We start from the raw sequence: 19,441 nt of genomic DNA on the forward strand, positions 1-19,441 counted from the left end.
GCCAGTACAAGAGGCCTGCAAACAGGTCCTCACTTCCCGAGCCAGGAAAGGCCGAGTCTCCTGAGCTCTTCCCTGCAGAGCTTTCGTGACGGAAGAGTTGTGTGTAGGGAGCCTTGATGTTTCCGTGCAGTGTGGGAAGCCTATCTGTAAACGTGCAGCCAGCGGCAAAGGCCCCTGCAAACTGACTTCCCAGGTAGCACTTCCCAGCACAATGTGACTTTCAGCTTGAAGGCGGCCGAGCAGGCGGTCTTCCTTGGACGGAGAAAAGGCAGCCCCAGAGATTGGGTTTTTAGGCCTCGCTCGCACAGCAAGTGTGGGGCTCTGCAGACGCCAGTTCAAGAGGCCTGCAAACAGGTCCTCACTTCCCGAGCCAAGAAAGGCCTAGTTTCGCGATCTCTCTCCTGCAGAGCTAACGTCACGGAACAACTGTGTGGAGGGAAACTTGATGTTCTGAGCAGTGTGGTAGCCCTAGGCATACACGTGGACCCAGCGGCCATGGCCCCTGCAAACTGACTTCCCAGGTAGCACTTCCCAGCACAATGTGACTTTCAGCTTAAAGGCGGCAAAGCAGGCTGTCTTCCTTGGAAGCAGGAAAGGCAGACCCACAGAAGGTGTTTTTAGGCCTCCCTCGCACAGCCATTGTTGGGCTCTGCACAAGCCACTACAAGAGGCCTGCAAACAGGTCCTCACTTCCCGAGCCAAGAAAGGCCTAGTTTCGCGAGCTCTTTACTGCCGAGCTAACGTGCGGGAAGAGCTGTGTGGAGGGAACCTTGATGTTCTGGGCAGTGTGGAAGCCCTAAGCATACACGTGTACCCAGCGGCCATGACCCCTGCAAACTGACTTCCCAGGTAGCACTTCCCAGCACAATGTGACTTTCAGCTTGAAGGCGGCCGAGCAGGCGGTCTTCCTTGGAAGGAGGAAAGGCAGACCCACAGAAGGTGTTTTTAGGCCTCCCTCGCACAGCAAGTGTTGGGCTCTGCAGACGCCAGTACAAGAGGCCTGCAAACAGGTCCTCACTTCCCGAGCCAAGAAAGGCCTAGTTTCGCGATCTCTCTCCTGCAGAGCTAACGTGACGGAACAACTGTGTGGAGGGAAACTTGATGTTCTGAGCAGTGTGGCAGCCCTAGGCATACACGTGCACCCAGCGGCCATGGCCCCTGCAAACTGACTTCCCAGGTAGCACTTCCCAGCACAATGTGACTGTCAGCTTGAAGGCGGCCGAGCAGGCTGTCTTCCTTGGAGGGAGGAAAGGCAGCCCCAGAGACTGTGTTTTTATGCCTCCCTCGCACAGCAAGTATCCTGCTCTGCAGACGCCAGTACAAGAGGCCTGCAAACAGGTCCTCACTTCCCGAGCCAGGAAAGGCCGAGTCTCCTGAGCTCTTTCCTGCAGAGCTTACGTGACGGAAGAGTTGTGTGTAGGGAGCCTTGATGTTTCCGTGCAGTGTGGGAAGCCTAGCTGTAAAGGTGCAGCCAGCGGCAAAGGCCCCTGCAAACTGACTTCCCAGGTAGCACTTCCCAGCACAATGTGACTTTCAGCTTCAAGGCGGCAAAGCAGGCGGTCTTCCTTGGAAGCAGGAAAGGCAGACCCACAGAGGTGTTTTTAGGCCTCCCTCGCACAGCCATTGTTGGGCTCTGCACAAGCCAGTACAAGAGGCGTGCAAACAGGTCCTCCCTTCCCGAGCCAAGAAAGGCCTAGTTTCGCGAGCTCTTTACTGCAGAGCTAACGTGCGGGAAGAGCTGTGTGGAGGGAACCTTGATGTTCTGGGCAGTGTGGGAGCCCTAAGCATACACGTGTACCCAGCGGCCATGACCCCTGCAAACTGACTTCCCAGGTAGCACTTCCCAGCACAATGTGACTGTCAGCTTGAAGGCGGCCGAGCAGGCGGTCTTCCTTGGACGGAGAAAAGGCAGCCCCAGAGATTGGGTTTTTAGGCCTCGCTCGCACAGCAAGTGTGGGGCTCTGCAGACGCCAGTTCAAGAGGCCTGCAAACAGGTCCTCACTTCCCGAGCCAAGATAGGCCTAGTTTCGCGAGCTATTTACTGCAGAGCTAACGTTCGGGAAGAGCTGTGGGGAGGGAACCTTGATGTTCTGGGCAGTGTGCGAGCCCTAGGCAAACACGTGCACCCAGCGGCCATTAGCCTTGCAAACTGACTTCCCAGGTAGCACTTCCCAACACAATGTGACTTTCAGCTTGAAGGCGGCCGAGCAGGCTGTCTTCCTTGGAGGGAGGAAAGGCAGCCCCAGAGACTGTGTTTTTATGCCTCCCTCGCACAGCAAGTATCCTGCTCTGCAGACGCCAGTACAAGAGGCCTGCAAACAGGTCCTCACTTCCCGAGCCAGGAAAGGCCTAGTTTCGCGATCTCTCTCCTACAGAGCTAACGTCTCGGAAGAACTGTGTGGAGGGAAACTTGATGTTCTGGTCAGTGTGGGAGCCCTAGGCATACACGTGCACCCAGCGGCCATGGCCCCTGCAAACTGACTTCCCAGGTAGCACTTCCCAGCACAATGTGACTTTCAGCTTGAAGGCGGCAAAGCAGGCGGTCTTCCTTGGAAGGAGGAAAGGCAGACCCACAGAAAGTGTTTTTAGGCCTCCCTCGCACAGCAAGTGTTGGGCTCTGCAGACGCCAGTACAAGAGGCCTGCAAACAGGTCCTCACTTCCCGAGCCAAGAAAGGCCTAGTTTCGCGAGCTCTTTACTGCAGAGCTAACGTGCGGGAAGAGCTGTGTGGAGGGAACCTTGATGTTCTGGGCAGTGTGGGAGCCCTAAGCATACACGTGCACCCAGCGGCCATGACCCCTGCAAACTGACTTCCCAGGTAGCACTTCCCAGCACAATGTGACTGGCAGCTTGAAGGCGGCCGAGCAGGCTGTCTTCCTTGGAGGGAGGAAAGGCAGCCCCAGAGACTGTGTTTTTATGCCTCCCTCGCACAGCAAGTATCCTGCTCTGCAGACGCCAGTACAAGAGGCCTGCAAACAGGTCCTCACTTCCCGAGCCAGGAAAGGCCTAGTTTCGCGATCTCTCTCCTGCAGAGCTAACGTCACGGAAGAACTGTGTGGAGGGAAACTTGATGTTCTGGGCAGTGTGGGAGCCCTAGGCATACACGTGCACCCAGCGGCCATGGCCCCTGCAAACTGACTTCCCAGGTAGCACTTCCCAGCACAATGTGACTTTCAGCTTGAAGGCGGGAAAGCAGGCGGTCTTCCTTGGAAGGAGGAAAGGCAGACCCACAGAAAGTGTTTCTAGACCTCCCTCGCACAGCAAGTGTTGGGCTCTGCAGACGCCAGTACAAGAGGCCTGCAAACAGGTCCTCACTTCCCGAGCCAAGAAAGGCCTAGTTTCGCGAGCTCTTTACTGCAGAGCTAACGTGCGGGAAGAGCTGTGTGGAGGGAACCTTGATGATCTGGGCAGTGTGGAAGCCCTAGGCAAACACGTGCACCCAGCGGCCATGACCCTTGCAAACTGACTTCCCAGGTAGCACTTCCCAACACAATGTGACTTTCAGCTTGAAGGCGGCCGAGCAGGCGGTCTTCCTTGGACGGAGAAAAAGCAGCCCCAAAGATTGGGTTTTTAGGCCTCGCTCGCACAGCAAGTGTGGGGCTCTGCAGACGCCAGTTCAAGAGGCTCCTCACTTCCCGAGCCAAGGAAGGCCTAGTTTCGCGAGCTCTTTACTGCAGAGCTAACGTGCGGGAAGAGCTGTGTGGAGGGAACCTTGATGTTCTGGGCAGTGTGGGAGCCCTAAGCATACACGTGCACCCAGCGGCCATGACCCCTGCAAACTGACTTCCCAGGTAGCACTTCCCAGCACAATGTGACTGTCAGCTTGAAGGCGGCCGAGCAGGCTGTCTTCCTTGGAGGGAGGAAAGGCAGCACCAGAGACTGTGTTTTTATGCCTCCCTCGCACAGCAAGTATCCTGCTCTGCAGACGCCAGTACAAGAGTCCTGCAAACAGGTCCTCACTTCCCGAGCCAGGAAAGGCCGAGTCTCCTGAGCTCTTCCCTGCAGAGCTTACGTGACGGAAGAGTTGTGTGTAGGGAGCCTTGATGTTTCCGTGCAGTGTGGGAAGCCTAGCTGTAAACGTGCAGCCAGCGGCAAAGGCCCCTGCAAACTGACTTCCCAGGTAGCACTTCCCAGCACAATGTGACTTTCAGCTTGAAGGCGGCCGAGCAGGCGGTCTTCCTTGGAAGGAGGAAAGGCAGACCCACAGAAGGTGTTTTTAGGCCTCCCTCGCACAGCAAGTGTTGGGCTCTGCAGACGCCAGTACAAGAGGCCTGCAAACAGGTCCTCACTTCCCGAGCCAGGAAAGGCCTAGTTTCGCGATCTCTCTCCTGCAGAGCTAACGTGACGGAACAACTGTGTGGAGGGAAACTTGATTTTCTGAGCAGTGTGGCAGCCCTAGGCATACACGTGCACCCAGCGGCCATGGCCCCTGCAAACTGACTTCCCAGGTAGCACTTCCCAGCACAATGTGACTTTCAGCTTGAAGGCGGCCGAGCAGGCGGTCTTCCTTGGACGGAGAAAAGGCAGCCCCAGAGATTGGGTTTTTAGGCCTCGCTCGCACAGCAAGTGTGGGGCTCTGCAGACGCCAGTTCAAGAGGCCTGCAAACAGGTCCTCACTTCCCGAGCCAAGAAAGGCCTAGTTTCGCGAGCTCTTTACTGCAGAGCTAACGTGCGGGAAGAGCTGTGGGGAGCGAACCTTGATGTTCTGGGCAGTGTGGGAGCCCTAGGCATACACGTGCACCCAGCGGCCAAGGCCGCTGCAAACTGACTTCCCAGGTAGCACTTCCCAGCACAATGTGACTTTCAGCTTGAAGGCGGCCGAGCAGGCGGTCTTCCTTGGAAGGAGGAAAGGCAGACCCACAGAAGGTGTTTTTAGGCCTCCCTCGCACAGCAAGTGTTGGGCTCTGCAGACGCCAGTACAAGAGGCCTGCAAACAGGTCCTCACTTCCCGAGCCAAGAAAGGCCTAGTTTCGCGAGCTCTTTACTGCAGAGCTAACGTGCGGGAAGAGCTGTGTGGAGGGAACCTTGATGTTCTGGGCAGTGTGGGAGCCCTAAGCATACACGTGCACCCAGCGGCCATGACCCCTGCAAACTGACTTCCCAGGTAGCACTTCCCAGCACAATGTGACTGGCAGCTTGAAGGCGGCCGAGCAGGCTGTCTTCCTTGGAGGGAGGAAAGGCAGCCCCAGAGACTGTGTTTTTATGCCTCCCTCGCACAGCAAGTATCCTGCTCTGCAGACGCCAGTACAAGAGGCCTGCAAACAGGTCCTCACTTCCCGAGCCAGGAAAGGCCGAGTCTCCTGAGCTCTTCCCTGCAGAGCTTACGTGACGGAAGAGTTGTGTGTAGGGAGCCTTGATGTTTCCGTGCAGTGTGGGAAGCCTAGCTGTAAACGTGCAGCCAGCGGCAAAGGCCCCTGCAAACTGACTTCCCAGGTAGCACTTCCCAGCACAATGTGACTGTCAGCTTGAAGGCGGCCGAGCAGGCGGTCTTCCTTGGACGGAGAAAAGGCAGCCCCAGAGATTGGGTTTTTAGGCCTCGCTCGCACAGCAAGTGTGGGGCTCTGCAGACGCCAGTTCAAGAGGCCTGCAAACAGGTCCTCACTTCCCGAGCCAAGAAAGGCCTAGTTTCGCGATTTCTCTCCTGCAGAGCTAACGTGACGGAAGAACTGTGTGGAGGGAAACTTGATGTTCTGAGCAGTGTGGCAGCCCTAGGCATACACGTGCAACCAGCGGTCATGGCCCCTTCAAACCGACTTCCCAGGTAGCAGTTCCCAGCACAATGTGACTTTCAGCTTGAAGGCGGCAAAGCAGGTGGTCTTCCTTGGAAGCAGGAAAGGCAGACCCACAGAAGGTGTTTTTAGGCCTCCCTCGCACAGCCATTGTTGGGCTCTGCACAAGCCACTACAAGAGGCCTGCAAACAGGTCCTCACTTCCCGAGCCAAGAAAGGCCTAGTTTCGCGAGCTCTTTACTGCCGAGCTAACGTGCGGGAAGAGCTGTGTGGAGGGAACCTTGATGTTCTGGGCAGTGTGGAAGCCCTAAGCATACACGTGTACCCAGCGGCCATGACCCCTGCAAACTGACTTCCCAGGTAGCACTTCCCAGCACAATGTGACTTTCAGCTTGAAGGCGGCCGAGCAGGCGGTCTTCCTTGGAAGGAGGAAAGGCAGACCCACAGAAGGTGTTTTTAGGCCTCCCTCGCACAGCAAGTGTTGGGCTCTGCAGACGCCAGTACAAGAGGCCTGCAAACAGGTCCTCACTTCCCGAGCCAAGAAAGGCCTAGTTTCGCGATCTCTCTCCTGCAGAGCTAACGTGACGGAACAACTGTGTGGAGGGAAACTTGATGTTCTGAGCAGTGTGGCAGCCCTAGGCATACACGTGCACCCAGCGGCCATGGCCCCTGCAAACTGACTTCCCAGGTAGCACTTCCCAGCACAATGTGACTGTCAGCTTGAAGGCGGCCGAGCAGGCTGTCTTCCTTGGAGGGAGGAAAGGCAGCCCCAGAGACTGTGTTTTTATGCCTCCCTCGCACAGCAAGTATCCTGCTCTGCAGACGCCAGTACAAGAGGCCTGCAAACAGGTCCTCACTTCCCGAGCCAGGAAAGGCCGAGTCTCCTGAGCTCTTTCCTGCAGAGCTTACGTGACGGAAGAGTTGTGTGTAGGGAGCCTTGATGTTTCCGTGCAGTGTGGGAAGCCTAGCTGTAAAGGTGCAGCCAGCGGCAAAGGCCCCTGCAAACTGACTTCCCAGGTAGCACTTCCCAGCACAATGTGACTTTCAGCTTCAAGGCGGCAAAGCAGGCGGTCTTCCTTGGAAGCAGGAAAGGCAGACCCACAGAGGTGTTTTTAGGCCTCCCTCGCACAGCCATTGTTGGGCTCTGCACAAGCCAGTACAAGAGGCCTGCAAACAGGTCCTCCCTTCCCGAGCCAAGAAAGGCCTAGTTTCGCGAGCTCTTTACTGCAGAGCTAACGTGCGGGAAGAGCTGTGTGGAGGGAACCTTGATGTTCTGGGCAGTGTGGGAGCCCTAAGCATACACGTGCACCCAGCGGCCATGACCCCTGCAAACTGACTTCCCATGTAGCACTTCCCAGCACAATGTGACTGGCAGCTTGAAGGCGGCCGAGCAGGCTGTCTTCCTTGGAGGGAGGAAAGGCAGCCCCAGAGACTGTGTTTTTATGCCTCCCTCGCACAGCAAGTATCCTGCTCTGCAGACGCCAGTACAAGAGGCCTGCAAACAGGTCCTCACTTCCCGAGCCAGGAAAGGCCGAGTCTCCTGAGCTCTTCCCTGCAGAGCTTACGTGACGGAAGAGTTGTGTGTAGGGAGCCTTGATGTTTCCGTGCAGTGTGGGAAGCCTAGCTGTAAACGTGCAGCCAGCGGCAAAGGCCCCTGCAAACTGACTTCCCAGGTAGCACTTCCCAGCACAATGTGATTTTCAGCTTGAAGGCGGCCGAGCAGGCGGTCTTCCTTGGACGGAGAAAAGGCAGCCCCAGAGAGTGGGTTTTTAGGCCTCGCTCGCACAGCAAGTGTGGGGCTCTGCAGACGCCAGTTCAAGAGGCCTGCAAACAGGTCCTCACTTCCCGAGCCAAGATAGGCCTAGTTTCGCGAGCTATTTACTGCAGAGCTAACGTTCGGGAAGAGCTGTGGGGAGGGAACCTTGATGTTCTGGGCAGTGTGCGAGCCCTAGGCAAACACGTGCACCCAGCGGCCATTAGCCTTGCAAACTGACTTCCCAGGTAGCACTTCCCAACACAATGTGACTTTCAGCTTGAAGGCGGCCGAGCAGGCTGTCTTCCTTGGAGGGAGGAAAGGCAGCCCCAGAGACTGTGTTTTTATGCCTCCCTCGCACAGCAAGTATCCTGCTCTGCAGACGCCAGTACAAGAGGCCTGCAAACAGGTCCTCACTTCCCGAGCCAGGAAAGGCCTAGTTTCGCGATCTCTCTCCTACAGAGCTAACGTCTCGGAAGAACTGTGTGGAGGGAAACTTGATGTTCTGGTCAGTGTGGGAGCCCTAGGCATACACGTGCACCCAGCGGCCATGGCCCCTGCAAACTGACTTCCCAGGTAGCACTTCCCAGCACAATGTGACTTTCAGCTTGAAGGCGGCAAAGCAGGCGGTCTTCCTTGGAAGGAGGAAAGGCAGACCCACAGAAAGTGTTTTTAGGCCTCCCTCGCACAGCAAGTGTTGGGCTCTGCAGACGCCAGTACAAGAGGCCTGCAAACAGGTCCTCACTTCCCGAGCCAAGAAAGGCCTAGTTTCGCGAGCTCTTTACTGCAGAGCTAACGTGCGGGAAGAGCTGTGTGGAGGGAACCTTGATGTTCTGGGCAGTGTGGGAGCCCTAAGCATACACGTGCACCCAGCGGCCATGACCCCTGCAAACTGACTTCCCAGGTAGCACTTCCCAGCACAATGTGACTGGCAGCTTGAAGGCGGCCGAGCAGGCTGTCTTCCTTGGAGGGAGGAAAGGCAGCCCCAGAGACTGTGTTTTTATGCCTCCCTCGCACAGCAAGTATCCTGCTCTGCAGACGCCAGTACAAGAGGCCTGCAAACAGGTCCTCACTTCCCGAGCCAGGAAAGGCCTAGTTTCGCGATCTCTCTCCTGCAGAGCTAACGTCACGGAAGAACTGTGTGGAGGGAAACTTGATGTTCTGGGCAGTGTGGGAGCCCTAGGCATACACGTGCACCCAGCGGCCATGGCCCCTGCAAACTGACTTCCCAGGTAGCACTTCCCAACACAATGTGCCTTTCAGCTTGAAGGCGGCCGAGCAGGCGGTCTTCCTTGGACGGAGAAAAAGCAGCCCCAGAGATTGGGTTTTTAGGCCTCGCTCGCACAGCAAGTGTGGGGCTCTGAAGACGCCAGTTCAAGAGGCTCCTCACTTCCCGAGCCAAGGAAGGCCTAGTTTCGCGAGCTCTTTACTGCAGAGCTAACGTGCGGGAAGAGCTGTGTGGAGGGAACCTTGATGTTCTGGGCAGTGTGGGAGCCCTAAGCATACACGTGCACCCAGCGGCCATGACCCCTGCAAACTGACTTCCCAGGTAGCACTTCCCAGCACAATGTGACTGTCAGCTTGAAGGCGGCCGAGCAGGCTGTCTTCCTTGGAGGGAGGAAAGGCAGCCCCAGAGACTGTGTTTTTATGCCTCCCTCGCACAGCAAGTATCCTGCTCTGCAGACGCCAGTACAAGAGTCCTGCAAACAGGTCCTCACTTCCCGAGCCAGGAAAGGCCGAGTCTCCTGAGCTCTTCCCTGCAGAGCTTACGTGACGGAAGAGTTGTGTGTAGGGAGCCTTGATGTTTCCGTGCAGTGTGGGAAGCCTAGCTGTAAACGTGCAGCCAGCGGCAAAGGCCCCTGCAAACTGACTTCCCAGGTAGCACTTCCCAGCACAATGTGACTTTCAGCTTGAAGGCGGCCGAGCAGGCGGTCTTCCTTGGACGGAGAAAAGGCAACCCCAGAGAGTGGGTTTTTAGGCCTCGCTCGCACAGCAAGTGTGGGGCTCTGCAGACGCCAGTTCAAGAGGCCTGCAAACAGGTCCTCACTTCCCGAGCCAAGAAAGGCCTAGTTTCGCGAGCTCTTTACTGCAGAGCTAACGTGCGGGAAGAGCTGTGGGGAGCGAACCTTGATGTTCTGGGCAGTGTGGGAGCCCTAGGCATACACGTGCACCCAGCGGCCAAGGCCGCTGCAAACTGACTTCCCAGGTAGCACTTCCCAGCACAATGTGACTTTCAGCTTGAAGGCGGCCGAGCAGGCGGTCTTCCTTGGAAGGAGGAAAGGCAGACCCACAGAAGGTGTTTTTAGGCCTCCCTCGCACAGCAAGTGTTGGGCTCTGCAGACGCCAGTACAAGAGGCCTGCAAACAGGTCCTCACTTCCCGAGCCAGGAAAGGCCTAGTTTCGCGATCTCTCTCCTGCAGAGCTAACGTGACGGAACAACTGTGTGGAGGGAAACTTGATTTTCTGAGCAGTGTGGCAGCCCTAGGCATACACGTGCACCCAGCGGCCATGGCCCCTGCAAACAGACTTCCCAGGTAGCACTTCCCAGCACAATGTGACTTTCAGCTTGAAGGCGGCCGAGCAGGCGGTCTTCCTTGGACGGAGAAAAGGCAGCCCCAGAGATTGGGTTTTTAGGCCTCGCTCGCACAGCAAGTGTGGGGCTCTGCAGACGCCAGTTCAAGAGGCCTGCAAACAGGTCCTCACTTCCCGAGCCAAGATAGGCCTAGTTTCGCGAGCTCTTTACTGCAGAGCTAACGTGCGGGAAGAGCTGTGGGGAGGGAACCTTGATGTTCTGGGCAGTGTGGGAGCCCTAGGCAAACACGTGCACCCAGCGGCCATGGCCCCTGCAAACTGACTTCCCAGGTAGCACTTCCCAGCACAATGTGACTTTCAGCTTGAAGGCGGCCGAGCAGGCGGTCTTCCTTGGACGGAGAAAAGGCAGCCCCAGAGATTGGGTTTTTAGGCCTCGCTCGCACAGCAAGTGTGGGGCTCTGCAGACGCCAGTTCAAGAGGCCTGCAAACAGGTCCTCACTTCCCGAGCCAAGAAAGGCCTAGTTTCGCGAGCTCTTTACTGCAGAGCTAACGTGCGGGAAGAGCTGTGGGGAGCGAACCTTGATGTTCTGGGCAGTGTGGGAGCCCTAGGCATACACGTGCACCCAGCGGCCAAGGCCGCTGCAAACTGACTTCCCAGGTAGCACTTCCCAGCACAATGTGACTTTCAGCTTGAAGGCGGCCGAGCAGGCGGTCTTCCTTGGAAGGAGGAAAGGCAGACCCACAGAAGGTGTTTTTAGGCCTCCCTCGCACAGCAAGTGTTGGGCTCTGCAGACGCCAGTACAAGAGGCCTGCAAACAGGTCCTCACTTCCCGAGCCAAGAAAGGCCTAGTTTCGCGAGCTCTTTACTGCAGAGCTAACGTGCCGGAAGAGCTGTGTGGAGGGAACCTTGATGTTCTGGGCAGTGTGGGAGCCCTAAGCATACACGTGCACCCAGCGGCCATGACCCCTGCAAACTGACTTCCCAGGTAGCACTTCCCAGCACAATGTGACTGGCAGCTTGAAGGCGGCCGAGCAGGCTGTCTTCCTTGGAGGGAGGAAAGGCAGCCCCAGAGACTGTGTTTTTATGCCTCCCTCGCACAGCAAGTATCCTGCACTGCAGACGCCAGTACAAGAGGCCTGCAAACAGGTCCTCACTTCCCGAGCCAGGAAAGGCCGAGTCTCCTGAGCTCTTCCCTGCAGAGCTTACGTGACGGAAGAGTTGTGTGTAGGGAGCCTTGATGTTTCCGTGCAGTGTGGGAAGCCTAGCTGTAAACGTGCAGCCAGCGGCAAAGGCCCCTGCAAACTGACTTCCCAGGTAGCACTTCCCAGCACAATGTGACTTTCAGCTTGAAGGCGGCCGAGCAGGCGGTCTTCCTTGGACGGAGAAAAGGCAGCCCCAGAGATTGGGTTTTTAGGCCTCGCTCGCACAGCAAGTGTGGGGCTCTGCAGACGCCAGTTCAAGAGGCCTGCAAACAGGTCCTCACTTCCCGAGCCAAGATAGGACTAGTTTCGCGAGCTCTTTACTGCAGAGCTAACGTGCGGGAAGAGCTGTGTGGAGGGAACCTTGATGTTCTGGGCAGTGTGGGAGCCCTAGGCAAACACGTGCACCCAGCGGCCATTAGCCTTGCAAACTGACTTCCCAGGTAGCACTTCCCAACACAATGTGACTTTCAGCTTGAAGGCGGCCGAGCAGGCTGTCTTCCTTGGAGGGAGGAAAGGCAGCCCCAGAGACTGTGTTTTTATGCCTCCCTCGCACAGCAAGTATCCTTCTCTGCAGACGCCAGTACAAGAGGCCTGCAAACAGGTCCTCACTTCCCGAGCCAGGAAAGGCCTAGTTTCGCGATCTCTCTCCTGCAGAGCTAACGTCACGGAAGAACTGTGTGGAGGGAAACTTGATGTTCTGGGCAGTGTGGGAGCCCTAGGCATACACGTGCACCCAGCGGCCATGGCCCCTGCAAACTGACTTCCCAGGTAGCACTTCCCAGCACAATGTGACTTTCAGCTTGAAGGCGGCAAAGCAGGCGGTCTTCCTTGGAGGGAGGAAAGGCAGACCCACAGAAAGTGTTTTTAGGCCTCCCTCGCACAGCAAGTGTTGGGCTCTGCAGACGCCAGTACAAGAGGCCTGCAAACAGGTCCTCACTTCCCGAGCCAAGAAAGGCCTAGTTTCGCGAGCTCTTTACTGCAGAGCTAACGTGCGGGAAGAGCTGTGTGGAGGGAACCTTGATGTTCTGGGCAGTGTGGGAGCCCTAAGCATACACGTGCACCCAGCGGCCATGACCCCTGCAAACTGACTTCCCAGGTAGCACTTCCCAGCACAATGTGACTGGCAGCTTGAAGGCGGCCGAGCAGGCTGTCTTCCTTGGAGGGAGGAAAGGCAGCCCCAGAGACTGTGTTTTTATGCCTCCCTCGCACAGCAAGTATCCTGCTCTGCAGACGCCAGTACAAGAGGCCTGCAAACAGGTCCTCACTTCCCGAGCCAGGAAAGGCCTAGTCTCCAGAGCTCTTTCCTGCAGAGCTTACGTGACGGAAGAGTTGTGTGTAGGGAGCCTTGATGTTTCCGTGCAGTGTGGGAAGCCTAGCTGTAAACGTGCAGCCAGCGGCAAAGGCCCCTGCAAACTGACTTCCCAGGTAGCACTTCCCAGCACAATGTGACTTTCAGCTTGAAGGCGGCCGAGCAGGCGGTCTTCCTTGGACGGAGAAAAGGCAGCCCCAGAGATTGGGTTTTTAGGCCTCGCTCGCACAGCAAGTGTGGGGCTCTGCAGACGCCAGTTCAAGAGGCCTGCAAACAGGTCCTCACTTCCCGAGCCAAGAAAGGGCTAGTTTCGCGATTTCTCTCCTGCAGAGCTAACGTGACGGAAGAACTGTGTGGAGGGAAACTTGATGTTCTGAGCAGTGTGGCAGCCCTAGGCATACACGTGCAACCAACGGTCATGGCCCCTTCAAACCGACTTCCCAGGTAGCAGTTCCCAGCACAATGTGACTTTCAGCTTGAAGGCGGCAAAGCAGGTGGTCTTCCTTGGAAGCAGGAAAGGCAGACCCACAGAAGGTGTTTTTAGGCCTCCCTCGCACAGCCATTGTTGGCCTCTGCAGAAGCCAGTACAAGAGGCCTGCAAACAGGTCCTCACTTCCCGAGCCAAGAAAGGCCTAGTTTCGCGAGCTCTTTACTGCAGAGCTAACGTGCGGGAAGAGCTGTGTGGAGGGAACCTTGATGTTCTGGGCAGTGTGGGAGCCCTAAGCATACACGTGCACCCAGCGGCCATGACCCCTGCAAACTGACTTCCCAGGTAGCACTTCCCAGCACAATGTGACTGTCAGCTTGAAGGCGGCCGAGCAGGCTGTCTTCCTTGGAGGGAGGAAAGGCAGCCCCAGAGACTGTGTTTTTATGCCTCCCTCGCACAGCAAGTATCCTGCTCTGCAGACGCCAGTACAAGAGGCCTGCAAAGAGGTCCTCACTTCCTGAGCCAGGAAAGGCCGAGTCTCCTGAGCTCTTTCCTGCAGAGCTTACGTGACAGAAGAGTTGTGTGTAGGGAGCCTTGATGTTTCCCTGCAGTGTGGGAAGCCTAGCTGTAAACGTGCAGCCAGCGGCAAAGGCCCCTGCAAACTGACTTCCCAGGTAGCACTTCCCAGCACAATGTGACTTTCAGCTTGAAGGCGGCCGAGCAGGCGGCCTTCCTTGGACGGAGAAAAGGCAGCCCCAGAGATTGGGTTTTTAGGCCTCGCTCGCACAGCAAGTGTGGGGCTCTGCAGACGCCAGTTCAAGAGGCCTGCAAACAGGTCCTCACTTCCCGAGCCAAGAAAGGCCTAGTTTCGCGAGCTCTTTACTGCAGAGCTAACGTGCGGGAAGAGCTGTGGGGAGGAACCTTGATGTTCTGGGCAGTGTGGGAGCCCTAGGCATACACGTGCACCCAGCGGCCATGGCCACTGCAAACTGACTTCCCAGGTAGCACTTCCCAGCACAATGTGACTTTCAGCTTGAAGGCGGCCGAGCAGGCGGTCTTCCTTGGAAGGAGGAAAGGCAGACCCTCAGAAGGTGTTTTTTGGCCTCCCTCTCACAGCAAGTGTTGGGCTCTGCAGACGCCAGTACAAGAGGCCTGCAAACAGGTCCTCACTTCCCGAGCCAAGAAAGGCCTAGTTTCGCGATCTCTCTCCTGCAGAGCTAACGTGACGGAACAACTGTGTGGAGGGAAACTTGATGTTCTGAGCAGTGTGGCAGCCCTAGGCATACACGTGCACCCAGCGGCCATGGCCCCTGCAAACTGACTTCCCAGGTAGCACTTCCCAGCACAATGTGACTTTCAGCTTGAAGGCGGCAAAGCAGGCGGTCTTCCTTGGAAGGAGGAAAGGCAGACCCACAGAAAGTGTTTTTAGGCCTCCCTCGCACAGCAAGTGTTGGGCTCTGCAGACGCCAGTACAAGAGGCCTGCAAACAGGTCCTCACTTCCCGAGCCAGGAAAGGCCGAGTCTCCTGAGCTCTTTCCTGCAGAGCTTACGTGACGGAAGAGTTGTGTGTAGGGAGCCTTGATGTTTCCGTGCAGTGTGGGAAGCCTAGCTGTAAACGTGCAGCCAGCGGCAAAGGCCCCTGCAAACTGACTTCCCAGGTAGCACTTCCCAGCACAATGTGACTTTCAGCTAGAAGGCGGCCGAGCAGGCGGTCTTCCTTGGACGGAGAAAAGGCAGCCCCAGAGATTGGGTTTTTAGGCCTCGCTCGCACAGCAAGTGTGGGGCTCTGCAGACGCCAGTTCAAGAGGCCTGCAAACAGGTCCTCACTTCCCGAGCCAAGAAAGGCCTAGTTTCGCGAGCTCTTTACTGCAGAGCTAACGTGCGGGAAAAGCTGTGGGGAGGTAACCTTGATGTTCTGGGCAGTGTGGGAGCCCTAAGCATACACGTGCACCCAGCGGCCATGACCCCTGCAAACTGACTTCCCAGGTAGCACTTCCCAGCACAATGTGACTGGCAGCTTGAAGGCGGCCGAGCAGGCTGTCTTCCTTGGAGGGAGGAAAGGCAGCCCCAGAGACTGTGTTTTTATGCCTCCCTCGCACAGCAAGTATCCTGCTCTGCAGACGCCAGTACAAGAGTCCTGCAAACAGGTCCTCACTTCCCGAGCCAGGAAAGGCCGAGTCTCCTGAGCTCTTCCCTGCAGAGCTTGCGTGACGGAAGAGTTGTGTGTAGGGAGCCTTGATGTTTCCGTGCAGTGTGGGAAGCCTAGCTGTAAACGTACAGCCAGCGGCAAAGGCCCCTGCAAACTGACTTCCCAGGTAGCACTTCCCAGCACAATGTGACTTTCAGCTTGAAGGCGGCCGAGCAGGCGGTCTTCCTTGGACGGAGAAAAGGCAGCCCCAGAGATTGGGTTTTTAGGCCTCGCTCGCACAGCAAGTGTGGGGCTCTGCAGACGCCAGTTCAAGAGGCCTGCAAACAGGTCCTCACTTCCCGAGCCAAGATAGGCCTAGTTTCGCGAGCTCTTTACTGCAGAGCTAACGTGCGGGAAGAGCTGTGTGGAGGGAACCTTGATGTTCTGGGCAGTGTGGGAGCCCTAAGCATACACGTGCACCCAGCGGCCATGACCCCTGCAAACTGACTTCCCAGGTAGCACTTCCCAGCACAATGTGACTGGCAGCTTGAAGGCGGCCGAGCAGGCTGTCTTCCTTGGAGGGAGGAAAGGCAGCCCCAGAGACTGTGTTTTTATGCCTCCCTCGCACAGCAAGTATCCTGCTCTGCAGACGCCAGTACAAGAGGCCTGCAAACAGGTCCTCACTTCCCGAGCCAGGAAAGGCCTAGTTTCGCGATCTCTCTCCTGCAGAGCTAACGTCTCGGAAGAACTGTGTGGAGGGAAACTTGATGTTCTGGGCAGTGTGGGAGCCCTAGGCATACACGTGCACCCAGCGGCCATGACCCTTGCAAACTGACTTCCCAGGTAGCACTTCCCAACACAATCTGACTTTCAGCTTGAAGGCGGCCGAGCAGGCGGTCTTCCTTGGATGGAGATAAAGCAGCCCCAGAGATTGGGTTTTTAGGCCTCGCTCGCACAGCAAGTGTGGGGCTCTGCAGACGCCAGTTCAAGAGGCCTGCAAACAGGTCCTCACTTCCCGAGCCAAGAAAGGCCTAGTTTCGAGAGCTCTTTACAGCAGAGCTAACGTGCGGGAAGAGCTGTGTGGAGGGAACCTTGATGTTCTGGGCAGTGTGGGAGCCCTAAGCATACACGTGCACCCAGCGGCCATGACCCCTGCAAACTGACTTCCCAGGTAGCACTTCCCAGCACAATGTGACTGTCAGCTTGAAGGCGGCCGAGCAGGCTGTCTTCCTTGGAGGGAGGAAAGGCAGCCCCAGAGACTGTGTTTTTATGCCTCCCTCGCACAGCAAGTATCCTGCTCTGCAGACGCCAGTACAAGAGGCCTGCAAACAGGTCCTCACTTCCCGAGCCTGGAAAGGCCTAGTTTCGCGATCTCTCTCCTGCAGAGCTAACGTCTCGGAAGAACTGTGTGGAGGGAAACTTGATGTTCTGGTCAGTGTGGGAGCCCTAGGCATACACGTGCACCCAGCGGCCATGGCCCCTGCAAACTGACTTCCAAGGTAGCACTTCCCAGCACAATGTGACTTTCAGCTTGAAGGCGGCAAAGCAGGCGGTCTTCCTTGGAAGGAGGAAAGGCAGACCCACAGAAAGTGTTTTTAGGCCTCCCTCGCACAGCAAGTGTTGGGCTCTGCAGACGCCAGTACAAGAGGCCTGCAAACAGGTCCTCACTTCCCGAGCCAAGAAAGGCCTAGTTTCGCGAGCTCTTTACTGCAGAGCTAACGTGCGGGAAGTGCTGTGTGGAGGGAACCTTGATGTTCTGGGCAGTGTGGGAGCCCTAAGCATACACGTGCACCCAGCGGCCATGACCCCTGCAAACTGACTTCCCAGGTAGCACTTCCCAGCACAATGTGACTGGCAGCTTGAAGGCGGCCGAGCAGGCTGTCTTCCTTGGAGGGAGGAAAGGCAGCCCCAGAGACTGTGTTTTTATGCCTCCCTCGCACAGCAAGTATCCTGCTCTGCAGACGCCAGTACAAGAGGCCTGCAAACAGGTCCTCACTTCCCGAGCCAGGAAAGGCCTAGTTTCGCGATCTCTCTCCTGCAGAGCTAACGTCACGGAAGAACTGTGTGGAGGGAAACTTGATGTTCTGGGCAGTGTGGGAGCCCTAGGCATACACGTGCACCCAGCGGCCATGGCCCCTGCAAACTGACTTCCCAGGTAGCACTTCCCAGCACAATGTGACTTTCAGCTTGAAGGCGGGAAAGCAGGCGGTCTTCCTTGGAAGGAGGAAAGGCAGACCCACAGAAAGTGTTTCTAGACCTCCCTCGCACAGCAAGTATTGGGCTCTGCAGACGCCAGTACAAGAGGCCTGCAAACAGGTCCTCACTTCCCGAGCCAAGAAAGGCCTAGTTTCGCGAGCTCTTTACTGCAGAGCTAACATGCGGGAAGAGCTGTGTGGAGGGAACCTTGATGATCTGGGCAGTGTGGAAGCCCTAGGCAAACACGTGCACCCAGCGGCCATGACCCTTGCAAACTGACTTCCCAGGTAGCACTTCCCAACACAATGTGACTTTCAGCTTGAAGGCGGCCGAGCAGGCGGTCTTCCTTGACGGAGAAAAAGCAGCCCCAGAGATTGGGTTTTTAGGCCTCGCTCGCACAGCAAGTGTGGGGCTCTGCAGACGCCAGTTCAAGAGGCCTGCAAACAGGTCCTCACTTCCCGAGCCAAGAAAGGCCTAGTTTCGCGAGCTCTTTACTGCAGAGCTAACGTGCGGGAAGAGCTGTGTGGAGGGAACCTTGATGTTCTGGGCAGTGTGGGAGCCCTAAGCATACACGTGCACCCAGCGGCCATGACCCCTGCATACTGACTTCCCAGGTAGCACTTCCCAGCACAATGTGACTGTCAGCTTGAAGGCGGCCGAGCCGGCTGTCTTCCTTGGAGGGAGGAAAGGCAGCCCCAGAGACTGTGTTTTTATGCCTCCCTCGCACAGCAAGTATCCTGCTCTGCAGACGCCAGTACAAGAGGCCTGCAAACAGGTCCTCACTTCCCGAGCCAGGAAAGGCCTAGTTTCGCGATCTCTCTCCTGCAGAGCTAACGTCTCGGAAGAACTGTGTGGAGGGAAACTTGATGTTCTGGGCAGTGTGGGAGCCCTAGGCATACACGTGCACCCAGCGGCCATGACCCTTGCAAACTGACTTCCCAGGTAGCACTTCCCAACACAATCTGACTTTCAGCTTGAAGGCGGCCGAGCAGGCGGTCTTCCTTGGAAGGAGGAAAGGCAGACCCACAGAAGGTGTTTTTAGGCCTCCCTCGCACAGCAAGTATCCTGCTCTGCAGACGCCAGTACAAGAGGCCTGCAAACAGGTCCTCACTTCCCGAGCCAAGAAAGGCCTAGTTTCGCGAGCTCTTTACTGCAGAGCTAACGTGCGGGAAGAGCTGTGTGGAGGGTACCTTGATGTTCTGGGCAGTGTGGGAGCCCTAAGCATACACGTGCACCCAGCGGCCATGACCCTTGCAAACTGACTTCCCAGGTAGCACTTCCCAACACAATCTGACTTTCAGCTTGAAGGCGGCCGAGCAGGCGGTCTTCCTTGGACGGAGAAAAAGCAGCCCCAGAGATTGGGTTTTTAGGCCTCGCTCGCACAGCAAGTGTGGGGCTCTGCAGACGCCAGTTCAAGAGGCCTGCAAACAGGTCCTCACTTCCCGAGCCAAGAAAGGCCTAGTTTCGCAAGCTCTTTACTGCAGAGCTAACGTGCGGGAAGAGCTGTGTGGAGGGAACCTTGATGTTCTGGGCAGTGTGGGAGCCCTAAGCATACACGTGCACCCAGCGGCCATGACCCCTGCAAACTGACTTCCCAGGTAGCACTTCCCAGCACAATGTGACTGTCAGCTTGAAGGCGGCCGAGCAGGCTGTCTTCCTTGGAGGGAGGAAAGGCAGCCCCAGAGACTGTGTTTTTATGCCTCCCTCGCACAGCAAGTATCCTGCTCTGCAGACGCCAGTACAAGAGGCCTGCAAACAGGTCCTCACTTCCCGAGCCAAGAAAGGCCTAGTTTCGCGAGCTCTTTACTGCAGAGCTAACGTGCGGGCAGAGCTGTGTGGAGGGAACCTTGATGATCTGGGCAGTGTGGCAGCCCTAGGCATACACGTGCACCCAGCGGCCATGGCCCCTGCAAACTGACTTCCCAGGTAGCACTTCCCAGCACAATGTGACTTTCAGCTTGAAGGCGGCAAAGCAGGCGGTCTTCCTTGGAAGCAGGAAAGGCTGACCCACAGAAGGTGTTTATAGGCCTCCCTCGCACAGCCATTGTTGGGCTCTGCACAAGCCAGTACAAGAGGCCTGCAAACAGTTCCTCACTTCCCGAGCCAAGAAAGGCCTAGTTTCGCGAGCTCTTTACTGCAGAGCTAACGTGCGGGAAGAGCTGTGT

This window comes from Giraffa tippelskirchi, chromosome 14 (assembly GCF_054371585.1).
Source record: "Giraffa tippelskirchi isolate mGirTip1 chromosome 14, T2T-mGirTip1v1.2.pri, whole genome shotgun sequence".
Lineage (NCBI taxonomy): Eukaryota > Metazoa > Chordata > Mammalia > Artiodactyla > Giraffidae > Giraffa > Giraffa tippelskirchi.